General features: G+C 40.7%; 1 protein-coding gene across 8 annotated transcripts in view; it reads left to right on the forward strand.

The window, feature by feature from the left end:
- Positions 1-13,347, forward strand: part of LOC113951571 (A-kinase anchor protein 2-like) — a 264,418-nt gene that overhangs the window by 179,667 nt on the left and 71,404 nt on the right. The window contains exon 1 of one of the 8 annotated variants that reach the window (XM_027652661.1): positions 4,455-4,523. The exons of the other annotated variants lie outside the window; for them this stretch is intronic. The gene's annotated coding sequence lies outside the window, so the exon portion shown is untranslated. Of the gene's footprint in view, positions 1-4,454; positions 4,524-13,347 lie in introns of those variants that run through there. 8 annotated transcript variants of the gene reach the window in all.

Genomic DNA, 13,347 nt, shown 5'->3' on the forward strand with positions numbered 1-13,347 from the left:
CATATCCTAAACCTTCCCAGCTCTGGTCACTGTTTGATTTGTGTGAGGTGGAGAGGAAGGTTGAGTGATTTTCTTCAGGGAAGCTCTCTGAGTGTTCAGCTGTTACTGGCAGTTTCTTGCTCATATAAGCTGTATATTTAAAAAGCAGCATGGTATGTGACAGCAGTGGTAGGAGCACCCACGAGTACCTTATCAGCTGAACAAAGTTCTGCTGCAGCTGTGCCCCAGTGAGTGTCCCTAACTGCCCTTACTGCTGGAGAGTTAAAACTGATAAGGTGGTATGGCAGAGAAAAAGATTTTGACCTTTGTCACCATGACAGTTGTTCAGTCTGATTCACCATAGAGTTGTTCACATTGTAACTTGGACAGCTTAACTGAACTGTATCTTTGCTCCTGAGATCCTACCTACGTTTACTAAGGCCTTCCTGGGATGCAATTACCTGGTATCACTTTGCTCCTGCATCTGCATTTTCAACATCAGATAGGTATACATGGCATGCATAACACTCATCCAGAACAAGAAGCCAGGAGCAGACCTTGAGGGCTTGGCCTTACTTCTGGTCTCCTTCCACAGTGCTGCTTCCCCTTACCAAAGGGTGTACCAGGAGCAGCACCCTGGCTTTGGCAGAGGAAAGCCTGAGGATGCCACCTGTCAAAATCATTTTCAGAGGTTGATTTAAACAACCAAAAAGCAGAGATCATCCATGCCTTTCTGTTTCTTTCTAGAATATTACCTTCTCAAACAGATCGGTATTACTGCGTTACCATTGATTATTTCAGAGCAAGATCAGAGCTTTCCAAGCAGGAGCAGCAATTGGCTTTTTCCCCATCAGTGGAAGTTACCAGGAGGAGAAGCATCAGAAAGCAGATTCAGAAGTATCTTTTCAGCAGTGAAAACCTTTCAAAGAAATTAGCAAGAGTAAATGTTTAATTTTTGCTCTTAAATTGTTGCTCTCGCCAATTGCAGTACTGTTGCTGCAGGCCAAGCAGTTTATTCACAGCACCCTTTTAACAACCAAAATTAAAAATATATTTATGAATCCCTGTTAGTCCCAGCTTACAGTGGGAATGCTGCCCATGTACTGTTATTTTCTTCTTCCTTGTGGTGGTAAATGTGTCATTCTTTCAGAATGGAGTAAGCTGTTGCTACTCGCTACTTTTGTTGTTATTTGATGGAGTCACATATGCCTTTTCTCACTTTTAAATTGCTTTGGTCTTGTGTTATCACTACAAACAAATGTAGTTATAATTGCTTGGATCTTCTGAGAGCATTATGTGGGTACTTTTACTGAGATTGGTGGCATTTATGATTTTTGATGTGATTGTAGCTTTTGCCTCTCATTTACTTTTTTCCTTTATAAGCTTAAGTCGACCTGCTGCGATCAAACTCACTGCATAGAAGAAAAAAAATGTGAGATGTTTCCTGCAAACAATTGATGACAAACTCATTGTACTAAAGCTTACTGAAAAGGAACTTTTTTTTTTTTTGGGAAGGTGAGAATAAAGGAATTTCCTCCTCCACCCTTGTGTTGTTGAGCTGCAAACTGATATTGTTGAGAGGGAAAAAAGTAGCTTTGGTTTTCCTCAGGATATTATCATGTGATTTTAGTGAAAACTTTTAAAGATATAGCTGTCACTCTAAAGGTTTCAGTTCCATTCAGAATTGAAAAATTAGTTCTCAGTTTGTTTTTAATTTAAAACATAGTCAATTCCGTTAATTCCAAGAAGAAGTTCCCTTCTGAAAGTTCAGATTCCTCTAGCTAATTTTATAGTTTAGTGAGAATGGTACTCTTTATGGAGTTTGTTAATTATTCCAGGAGATAGATGAGTTTGCAGTGGCAAAACACTGAAGCCACACAGAGCAGAGCCTTGGGTTTTTTTCAGAGGACCATGACTACGACTTGGTTTTGTTAGTCAGTAGCAATTATGTATTGAGCATTTTGAGTTTTTATGAGAGGTTTTGTAACGAAGCAAAGTATCATTGGCATCTGACACCTAATGCAAGAAGTTAATTCCTGATCCAGCCTGACTGCCATTGAAGAATATGAAAATGCTTTTTAAGGGTGTTAGTGGGGTAGGGTATATTCCATTTTTGTATTTATCAGGCAAGATGCCTAGACTTAGGTTTGACTTTACCCTTTTTTAGTTTGTGTTGAAGTCACTTTTACTGAAGCACTTGCTCAGCATCTGGGTATGAGCCCTGTGATGTCCTGTGCGTGTATTTTACGTTACTAGACTGTGAGTAGGCCCATCATCCCACCTTTTCCTGTTTTCCTGGTACCTGTGGGATTTCCCACAGACACAAGCTGTTGCAGCAATGCAGATCCCAAGCTCTTGTTCCGATGTTTCTCTCAAAACTCAAATTGTCTTAAATTATTTCCCTGATGGTATAGTTCCTGTTACCATTCAAGTGAAAGAGCAGGGATAGATTAATGCTGCTCTAAATATTATTAATAGTTCCTTGTTACATCCCTGGTTAAGATTGGAAATTGGATTTAAGTAATTATATAGAGCCATTATAAGATATAGTTTCTGTCCCAAAATCTAAAGTAGAAAAAATAGAGAATAAAGAAAGTGGATACAGCATGTTGCTCAGTAGACAGCATTGCAACCAATAAACTCCACAGGGCTGCCAGATACCAGCAAAGAACAAAATCATCTTGTCTCTACATACTCGTTCCAGTAAAATTCAAACCTAAACCGTTTTTTACTGATTGTGATTGATAGGCTGAGGTTTCTAAAAGTCTTGATTTAACCCTAGTTAACAAGTCAGCTTCTCTTCCATGCATGAATAGGAGAAGGATGTAAAATGTGGGGTAGGTCTTTAAGTTCAGCCTCGTAGGTTAACTCTCACTTTTGTGGCCATACTTTTCAAAGTCAGCTGTATCCCTGCCTTTGGGACCAGCCAGTCACACAAGTTAAAAGGAATCTTCAAAGGTTTCCAGCTTTTTTTTTTTTTCCACTGCAGCAGGGCAGAACCAAGCATACTGCTTTAGTGCTTATCCAGACTTTTACACTGCTAGAATTGGGTATTCCTTGTTGCAGGTGGAGCAAGTATTCATACTTTAAAATATGTAGCATTTTTGATGGTTCTGGCCTTGTGTTACTTTACATTGAAGCTGTCTTAAGATGAAGCCTGGGAAGCAGTTGGAAGAAAACAGTGAGGCAGAGGCAGGGTGAAAGGAAGCTCTCACAGTCTGAGGCTAGGATGACGTCAGGAAGACTAATTGTTTTGTACTCTTAATTGCTAGTTTTAATCATGCTGCCCCAGTTGCCATGGGTGGGGAGAGTGTGCCCTGCCACATCTGCACTGACTCGTGGGGCAGTAGTCACCTGCCCACTCATTTATTTTCAGCTTGCCATGAAAATTCAAGGATGATACAACCAGGGAGAGTGAGATCCAAAGCCCCTTCATTTTGTTAGTTTGACTGTGGCTCAGTCGCCAAATGTAGTGATAATTGAAACAAAATGGGAGTTCAAGGCTTTATCCCATTTTGGTGTAACTGTGGTAGGACAGGTTTTCAAATCTGCAGTAGCCTCTCTAGAGGCACATGGATAACAAATGATTTAACACTATCTTGTACTTAGTTCTTATGGCTTTCTAAAGCATGTCTGTTGACTATCAGATGCTTTGATCTGTTGAAGAGGAGTTTAAAGGAATATGGCACATTAAGTTCAAGGTGTTGGGTTTAGTACAGAAGCTATAGAACATCACCTATATCCTGCAAAAATATGAACAAATACAAGTTGAAAATTCTCGAATTGGTGTATTTCAGTTACCTGATTTGCATGTGTTGTGGTTTAACTGCAGCTGGCAACCAAGGCCCACTCAGCCACTCGCTCACTCCCCGACCAGTTGGATCAGGGAGAGAATCAGAAGGGTAAAAGCTAGAAAACTTGTGGGTTGAGGTAAAGACAGTTTAATAAGGAAAGCAGAAGCCATACACACAAGCAGAACAAAACAAGGAATTAATTCACTGCTTCCCATGGGCAGGCAGGTGTTCAGCCATCTCCAGAAAAGGAGGGCCCCATCACGTGTAAGGCTGACTTGGGAAGACAAAGGCCACCACTCCCAAGTATCCCCTGCTTCCTCCTTCTTCCCTCTACTTTATATGCTGAGTATGATGTCATATGGTATGGAATATCCCTCTAGTCAGTTGGGGTCACCTGTCCCAGCTGTGTCTCCTCCCAGCCTCCCATGCACCCCCAACTTGCCAGCGAGGCAGTACGAAAAACAGAAAAGGCCTTGGCTCTGTGCAAGCCCTGCCCAGCAATAACGGAAACATCTCTATATTATCAACCTTGTGTTCAGCACAAATCCAAAACACGGTCCCTTCCTAGCCACTGTGAAGAAAATTAACTCTACCCCAGCCAAAACCAGCACATCATGTATCAAAAGTTCAACTAAAATAAGTACTGAAGCAAGGGGATTTTGAGACTAAATCGGACTCAGAGAAGATTTAGGGAGAGCAATTTGCAAGGAGTTCCTGCAGACGAAGGGTGCAGTGTTATTTAATTTCAAAGTAAGTTTCCCCTTAATTTCCTTTTTAAAGGCTAACTGTCACAAAATTAATGGTGTCTGGCTCTTTCCCACACATATGACTTCCCCGTCAACTCATGATCTTCATGAAGCTGACCACATGAAGCAGATTTGTAAAGAGGTCTCCATGTCAGTGCAACTCTCTTCCTACAGCTGTGTGCGTACAACTTGATTAATATTTCAGTGCCTGCTGTTGAGTACCAATGGGTTTTTTTAATTAGAGAGATGCAGATGAGTATTTTGATTTGACAGCATGTGTGCATGGTACACCATTTTGCTGGGTCTTCAGAACACTCATGCAATTGGAAAAGGATGTGTCTGCCAGACATTTGGTTATCAGCATTTGAAGTTTCCTTGATTTAATACCCATTTCAGCATATTCTTTAAAGCCAGTTTTATTCTAAAGAAGAGTTGCCTAATTAACTGTGTCCATGGTGTGTTGTACTCTGGAAGGGCTCCCAATAGTTTTGACAGGCAGCTGAGGCTGTGCTGGAATAGTGAAGCCAACAAGAAGTTTTCTGTTGATTTCAGGTAAATTTAATTGCCATTCCCCTACAGATGGCATGACTGATTTAGGATAAACTGAAATTGGTGGGGGAGGAAGGAGGCAGCCTAGTCTAAAATCTCATTAGGGCCACTCAGCTGCTGCTTTTGATCTGTCAGTGCTATAGATCAGAAAATAAGGCTGATTGAGTTTATAGAGATAATCTATAGTCAGGAGAAAATGTTGTATCGTGTGACCCGTACGTTTTTTAGTCAATTGAGACAACTCACTGGAAAATTTTTGAAATTTCCCTGGTGATGCATAACTGGGACAGTATCGAACATGCAAGGAAAAAAAAACTTAGAGGTTGACATCTGTCAACAGAAACTAAATGGAAAATATGTGGGACAGCACTGCACAAGTAATTGAAAATCCCAGGGGTACAGCAGTGAACAACACAAGTTTGAATTAGTAAGGAATTGTGGACATGTAACTTTGGCAGTTAGCTTGGTTAGCAAAATAATGCAGTGATGGAGAGGATTCTACTCAAATACGGTTTCACTTGCCTTGAAACTTAAGGCTTTTTATCTGCAACTTCAAATCCAATTAGATTTAATCCTCTGCTGTTTGGAAATTTCACCATTGTCCTGCATACATTTTCCAGCTTGGAATCTTACTAGTCCTCAATTCCTCCATTACTTGCCAGCAGTTCTTCACAACTTTTCCAGATGGAAATTCTCCTTGAAATTAGATCTGAGTTTGTGTTCACTTGAATTTCAAATTATTCTCCCTAGTTCAGTTGGTAAATAGTACTGTGATCAGAAACCATATGTAACAAAATCTCAATTTGACCTAGTTACCATTAACTTTGATTCTTTTTGATGAAAGAATTATCTTCTGTTGCTTGTTTCTGCACTCCTTACCATGTGCACTCTTCAGCTTCATGTGGCAGCATTTTTGTTGTTGATTCAAGTCAAGTCTATCAGCGCTGCTGTAAAGCTAATATAAGCCTTGCTCAGCCAGCTAATTAGCATGACTTTGGCAAGCTGCCTGAGGTCTTTGGGTCTGAATTGACTCACCTGTACACACTGCTTAAAACTAGAGCATCACTAAAATGTCAGTGGAGGGGTAGACAGGAACGACTGGGTGACAGAAGGAAGGAGAAGGTCTAGGAGAAAGGCATTAGCAGGAAAAAAGCACTTTCTTGCTTAAGTCAGTTTTGAAAGAGAGCAGTGAGTTGTCAGCTCTTCTCAAAATGTGCTTTGCAATTGTTGGTTCTTCACCTGCAGAAGGCAGAAATAACATCTTTGTGGAGGTCACTGTTCCTTAGGCTTTTGTACACATTTAAAACTTACCCATGAGGTCCAACATTGCCCAGTTTTAATCCTCAGGGTCGAGGCTCACACTTTCTTCCTCAAGCACCTTTTGTCACTTCAGGCAGTCAAGAGATAGTTCATAGCAATGAAAAATTACTTGCGCAGAATGGGAGGGAGTGTCACACACCCCAAAAGAGCTGTGTCTCCATGGAGAGAAAAGCTGTCAAGGAACACAGTGTGAGCACTCTGTCCAAGTTTATGCCCATCAGAAGTTCTACACAGGGTGAAATGGATCAATAGATGGTCCATAATCCATTCCCTACAAAAACTATCATGTATGTTTCCTAATGTGTAAATGAATGATAAAAACATGTTTCTTTTGCTATTCACAGGATTCTGATTTTGCCTTCTGGCATGCATGAGCAGATCCCCTGTCCTTTCCTCTCTCCCTCCCTAATGCTGCCTTTTTGCAAGGTCAGAAAACAAAGAACCATAAGTCAGAAAATGTGCCATAAACAGAGACAGTGCTCTGAGAACCAACAGGAACACTTTCCATAGCTCTGTCAAATTTTCTGAGTTTACAAGCATGCCTCTTCTCTGTTCAAGCACTCTCTGGGTCTTCCAAAGCAGACAGGATTCTTTGCCATTTATAATGAAGATTAATTTGTGTCAGATTTTGCTGCTGATTGTTCTGCTGTGACCCCAGCCAGTATCCTGCCCTGTCACTCAAATCTGATGAGCAATTCTGTCAGGGAGGCACTGAGAGGAGCACATCTAACATAAACATCATATTTTGTCATGAATGCAGATGCAACAGCAATCATCCACATGGAGAACCACTGTTCTGTCAGAATTTTGGTTTGTATCCTCTTTCCTCTGTAAAGGAGGCACACACAAGTCTGTTTCACCTCATGGTTTTGACTATGAATAAGTTTAGAAATAGAGTATAAAACCAGAAATTATGAGGAAGGTGAGAGCAGGCAGTTCATAGTTTACGGGGTTTTTTTCAAGTTGTTGGGACCTTTCTTACAGTGTTCGAGGTTTCAGAGCACATGGACACAAGTAGTAGAGGCAGAATGAGAATGAGAGGTCTGCAGCCTGCTGCTTCCCACAGTGAGTTCGTACCAAAGCTTACTGCCAGCATTTGCTCATTTTCAGTGATGTGTTAAGGAACAGTACTTTGCATAGCTTTTGAAAGAAAGAGGTGAAAGAAATTTTGCATCTGATTACATATGAGACTGTAATAAAGTTTAGAGTCCTTACAACCTCTGGCTAGTTTGAAGAGGACTTTGTAGCCAAGACAAAAATTGGAGATAGCACCATCTCATACTTGGTTTTTTCTGTGTTCCTGAGTCACTTCATACGTATATACTGCATGGTGTGGGTTTTCTTAACCCCTTTGGATGTGCTCATCTTTTTAAGGATCGTGTCATCTGCTCTGCCTGCAGGGAAGTCTGGCACAAAGAGCATATATGGAAGGCATAGCTGAGCATGGAAATGACCCCAGCAGATAACTGAATGCAGACTGTCATCCAGGGAGGAGTGTCTGGGAGGAAGCCTAACAGCTGGAGAAGGCATGGCTGGGTTATAGCACTGCGAGTGCTCCCATGGTGCCTTTTTCCTCACTGGAAGAGACTAACAAACTTCAGAAATAGTGCTGTTTGTCAATAATTTGGCTACCTGAGCAGAGCAGGGAGAGATGAAACCATGGTCATGGTGTGTAAGAGTTTCAAGAGGGATGTGGAAACGTAAGTAGGGTTGACATTTGAGCTGGCAAAATCTGGAATCAGGTCAAAAACCACATCCAGAGGTTTTCATCTTGCCACAGTGCACCAGCATCTTCCCACTCTAAATATCTAGTTTCAGTAATCCAAAGAAGAGGTTATCCCCACAGCCCCCACCCCTGCTGTGTCTTCTCTCCACCATGACAAAAGTTAGTGGGAAGCTTATTTAGCTGCTTGATAATGCAGCAGAGCTTGGACCACTGTCAGAGCTTTCATCTGGTTTAGGAATTTGTTGCTTAATTAAGTTAATACTATGTTCTGCACTGAAGATACAGCTGTCAAGTCATTGCTCAATTAAGTTAATATCTTGTTCTGCACCAAGGCTGTGGCCATCGTGGCACAACTGGCATTGGAGCTGATGGAATGAGCAAGGAACTGGTGGCTGGGGGATTGAAACTGTGTGCAGACATACCCACCTCAGTCTGAGTTTGCCCTCAGATATGAGAGACAGCCTCTTCCCAGCCTGTCATGACCTCATGCTAGGCTGTGCTGCCATGGGAACCCTGCGAACCTTCTCCCACATCCCTGACAGCCACTGGAGCTAGGCTGGAGTGAGCTGAGCAGGAAGTGAGCCTTCCTCCCCAGGGACACGTCTGGGTTCTCCATTTCACTTACTGGAATAGTTTACACCCCTGCCCCAGAAAGTGCAGTGGTTTACATCTCCATGGGACTTTTGGATGCTCCTCTAAAACTGCCGTTCTGTTGCTTATGCAACATTTTCCTTCCACCACTTGAAGCAGAAACTGGCCATCCATCCATGCTTTTCTTTTCCCTCTCTTAAGAAATCTTTTTGGCTCTTCAGTCACATGTGAACTACTGAGCAATCAGTAGAGCCATCAAGAACTTAATCTGTGTCTAATCTTCTGCCATCATTCATTCACCTAGTTCAGCTGTACACCCTTGCAAAGTTCATCTCTAGCAGTAGGGCAAATTCATATTCTTTAATAGTAAGAAACTGAAAGCAGACACATCCTGCCTCAGTTGTTGTTAAGCTTTAAAACAAAGATGCCCCAGATGTGATTTCATTTGTAAGTACAGCAGTTTCATTCTGCTTTTGGGTTTGTTGTTGTGTTCAGGGTTTTTTTAAGGAACTAAGTATTTAAACAGTTTATGCATCTGAAGTAAAAATTTTTATGACCATTATTAGCATGTGTGCATTTTAAGTGAACTGAACCTAAAAACAGATTTAGTGGGCACAATGTTACTCAAAGTTACACCACTTAAGTGGATTTCCTGAGACTTGAAGAAAATACTTCAAAGTCCTAAGTTTTAATTTATGCTATTAAAAGCATACAGATTTAAGCTGCAATTGTTACCTCATAAAAACCAGTTTTGTTCCCATCTTCAAATTTATTTTTTTTAATTAATTTGATTCACTTGTGGTCATGGCAAGTTTTAATGGGATTTTCTTTTTAATTAAAGTGAGAACATGTGAATCCCAGAGGGCAGATCCTGCTTTTGTTGCAAACTTCCCTCATACAAATAGGATGTTTCCATTAACAGTATAGATTTGAGGATTATCAGCAAGGCTGCATGATAGCACAGTTCTGCTCTAAAAATGTCTGAGTTTAAGAGAGGCCTTTCTTCATTCTGACATGCCTCTTCAGATAAAGGCAACTCAGTTGAGGACTGTAGCTGTAGTTGTTGATGAGGGAAGAAAATAAAATTAAAGCTAATGATCTTTGTTATTTGGGAGAACTTAAATGCTGTGATGTCTTCACAGTCCCAAACTGAAGGCAAACCTGTGTCAAGCCTGAGCCTCTCGTTCCTGCCCCGTGGACATACATGTCTGTTTGTATGAAGTTGAGAATGTGAACTTCAGGACTGAATGCTTAGAAAGCAGGTTTTAAAAGCAAAATACCATGTCAGGTTTTGTTTTCCCTCCCCACCCCTGCTAAAAATATCATCACTTCATTTTGAAGAGGAGCAGGTGAGTCTAGAGCTGGAGGAACCTGCCCAGCTTCCCTACTTACTGACTCATGCCTGTGATCTGCTGCTCAACTCTGGAGACCAGCAGAAACGCTGGGTAAAGCCCACACCCTAATTAGTCATTGGTTAATGGCAGATACCTCATCAACTCCAGAGTGACCACAATATCACCTGTTGCCTTTCTCTGGGTGTTTTGTTGTTATTACCATGTGTCTTCATGGCGCTGTATACCACTTGTGTACATTGTTTGGGTCCAATTCCCAGAAAAAGGACTATTCTAAGCTTTAAAAAAATTAATAATTTTGTTTTATTAGATAAAAGGGAAAAAGCAGCTTACATATATGGGAAAATGCAAGATAAAACCTGTCAGAGGAAATTGTATTATGTTTTTGTTAGGCTCAAAGAAATGTGTTTTGTATTGTGAAAACACAAAACAGTTTGCTCTCTTCCTGCACAGCTTGCCATCTTTTTTCTTTCTTTTTTTTTTTTTTTTTAAATAAAGATTAGGACTTAAAAACGGCATGTTTTCTGGAACATTGTTATTTTACTAGCTGTGGATTAAATAAATCAAGAAATACTTATCTCAGATGCCCTTTCTTACTGGTACTCTGGCAAAGTTAAGAAATACAGTGATTCACAATCTGACTTTCTTATGTAGCAGGATCCCAATCACAAATCTCAAATAACTTGTAAAATACTTTGATAGGGAAGTAAGTAAAAATAACTCTGTCTGAACCTCATCAACTTCAGGAGCTGGGTTTGGGTGGAAGAAAGATGAGAGATACTTCAGTTTTGATTTTTTCAAACTAAAATCTCATCCATGAGTTTGCAAAAGCAAAACTAAATCTTCTTCGTATCCCACTTTTAAATCAGTAGCAAGAACAAAATTAAAACCTTTGTTAACTAGGTGTCTTTTGTAGCTTGGAAAATAGTAAGGCTGAAGTATTTTTATATCTATCACTACTGTGACTATTCCTTGTGCTGTTAGTGATTTTACTACTTTAAATTCCCTGTACCTCCTTCTTCACCAAAATGCCGGACAGTGCTTAAACAACTTAAACACAGACTTGATGGAAGGAGAAGATCAGTCATTGCTGAGTCATGCCTCATTTTCCTGCAGTCCCACCTGCCAACCTGTTCTTACTAATCAAGCAAGAGGGACTCACATCTCAGTGTGCACAGAACTAACTGCATGTTTTATGATGGAAATCCCTCATGAGTTACTGGGGGATTTTTATCAAACCCTCTTTTCTGTGGTTAATGGCTTGTTTACAGAAACACACATATACAGAAGAGACACTGCAGCAGAAAGAGTTTACATTTTGCCAATTTGGCATGCTGTTGTAATTATGTATTGCTGTAATTAATCCAACATCATCTGCTGCAGAATCTGACCTGAGCAAGAAAAGTCACTGAGCAGTGTGGCTGTTTGATTGCAGACAGACTGTACATGAGCTTGCTGCAGTGTCAGTGCTTGCAGAGAGTGGGACACAGGTGGTTCCCACCTCAACCCCAGAGAGCCCCCTCTGCAGTGGGAGGCTGCAAGAAAAGTGATCCACAGGCTTTTCATGGCAGGTTTAGAAGAGATGGGTTTGGCATCTGATACACCTGAGGGCCCCAAGATAACTAGTCTCTATCTGTCCTTCAGCCCTTGAAGAGCCTTCAGTGCAACATGGGGAGACTCTTGGGTGTGTCCTCACTGTAAAACTGGAACAGGAAAAAATGCTGCAAAGCCATTGACCAAAGGCTGAAATGAAAGCAACCTAGAACTTTTCATGCACTAGTGTGCATGAGTATTTTTAACCTTCTTTGCATTTTTTTAGTGAAATACTAGTGTGTCCTCTTGTTGTAAGTGTCCCTATAAAATTGCAACATGCTCTTGATGCAAGCATATATGAACTGAGGGCAATTTGTCACATATTGTCATTATGTTAGGCAGTGAGACCAACCTCCCAAATAATTCCTGCTCATTACCTCTGTCTTACTCAGTTCAGGGCAAAGCTTTGCTAAAATACAGTATTATGCACTTGTCATACACATTTTGTATTGTTTTCGAAATAGGAGACCCATGGTTATGGCATATGGCTAAAATCTCTAAATTTACTTAAAGATACAGTCAGAAACAGTTCTTGAAATACATTTGAGAACAAAAATAGGTCAAGACAACGTGTTTTGTCTTTGGCTTTTCCACTAATCATTTGGTTGCATATGTTTAATATTATAAACCTGATTTTATTCCGTAATATTACCTTTACACCTCCTGGATTATGTTCTGCTTTTGCATATATAATTCTCAGCTTCTGTTACTGTGCTTCAGGTTTGGAGAGCTAAACTTGGCCATATACTGTTACACACTGTTGATTTCTGGGTTTTAATGAAGTAGTCCTGATGCACATGAGGATTCCTCTAATTTAAGGCATCCTAAAAGCAGATGTCTTGCAGAAGATTTTATTTCTGGTTAGGAACATACAGGGTTTTTTATATAGAATGGAATAACTTGTCACTGAGGTGACCTTAAAGATAAAACATCCTGTGCTTAGTTGCACAAGGTAAGTTTGGACTCTTCTCATGGAACATTTTCTTAGTTGCTCTCTGTGTGCCCCCAGGATTTATGACCTGATTATTACACTAGATTTACACATATGAATTGTAAAGTGCATCAGATTGTTCAATATTCTCTTATTATTACATCACTCGAAAAATGTAGCATTGGGAGTGTCTCCTTAGGCAAGGCTTAATGGCCTGTGGGGTTGGGTTGCCTTATTATTTTCTTTTTCAAAACGGTTTTATAAGTTCGTTGGAGCAAACTGTTGGATTTGTGCAAGAATGTTAATGGATCTTTTGCCTTTGAGTTGTTTTGAACAAATACCTGTTCAGAGCAGACCAAGAGTAGTGTTTCCAGGTGCCTGCTTCCAAGGGAGTGGAAGAGTTTTGAAAGGGTCCTTACATCTCATGAATTCAGGGTTGACTAAATGCCATCAATAGTTATAGCAGTTGCTAGTAATAGTCTGCGTAACCTACAGCTGACCCTTTCTGCAAAAGATAAGTTTCATGGCAGGTCAAGTGGATTGAATAGGGAGGGCTTGAATGTTTCTGCTTCTCCAGGGAGAATGGTCAAGATTAGGCCCCTAAGCCAGATGGTTCAAGCAAGAGTGGGTTGTGAAGGCTGCTTTGGAGACACTCATGAGTACAGGCAACACCCATCCCCCACTGCCTACAAATGGGTGAATGGCTGTAGCAGTTTACACCATGTGTTCCAGTGAGACCACAGACACTTTCCCTGTCACACATTTC

The sequence above is a fragment of the Corapipo altera genome, unplaced genomic scaffold (assembly GCF_003945725.1).
Source record: "Corapipo altera isolate COAL_440 unplaced genomic scaffold, ASM394572v1 61286, whole genome shotgun sequence".
Taxonomy (NCBI): Eukaryota; Metazoa; Chordata; class Aves; order Passeriformes; family Pipridae; genus Corapipo; species Corapipo altera.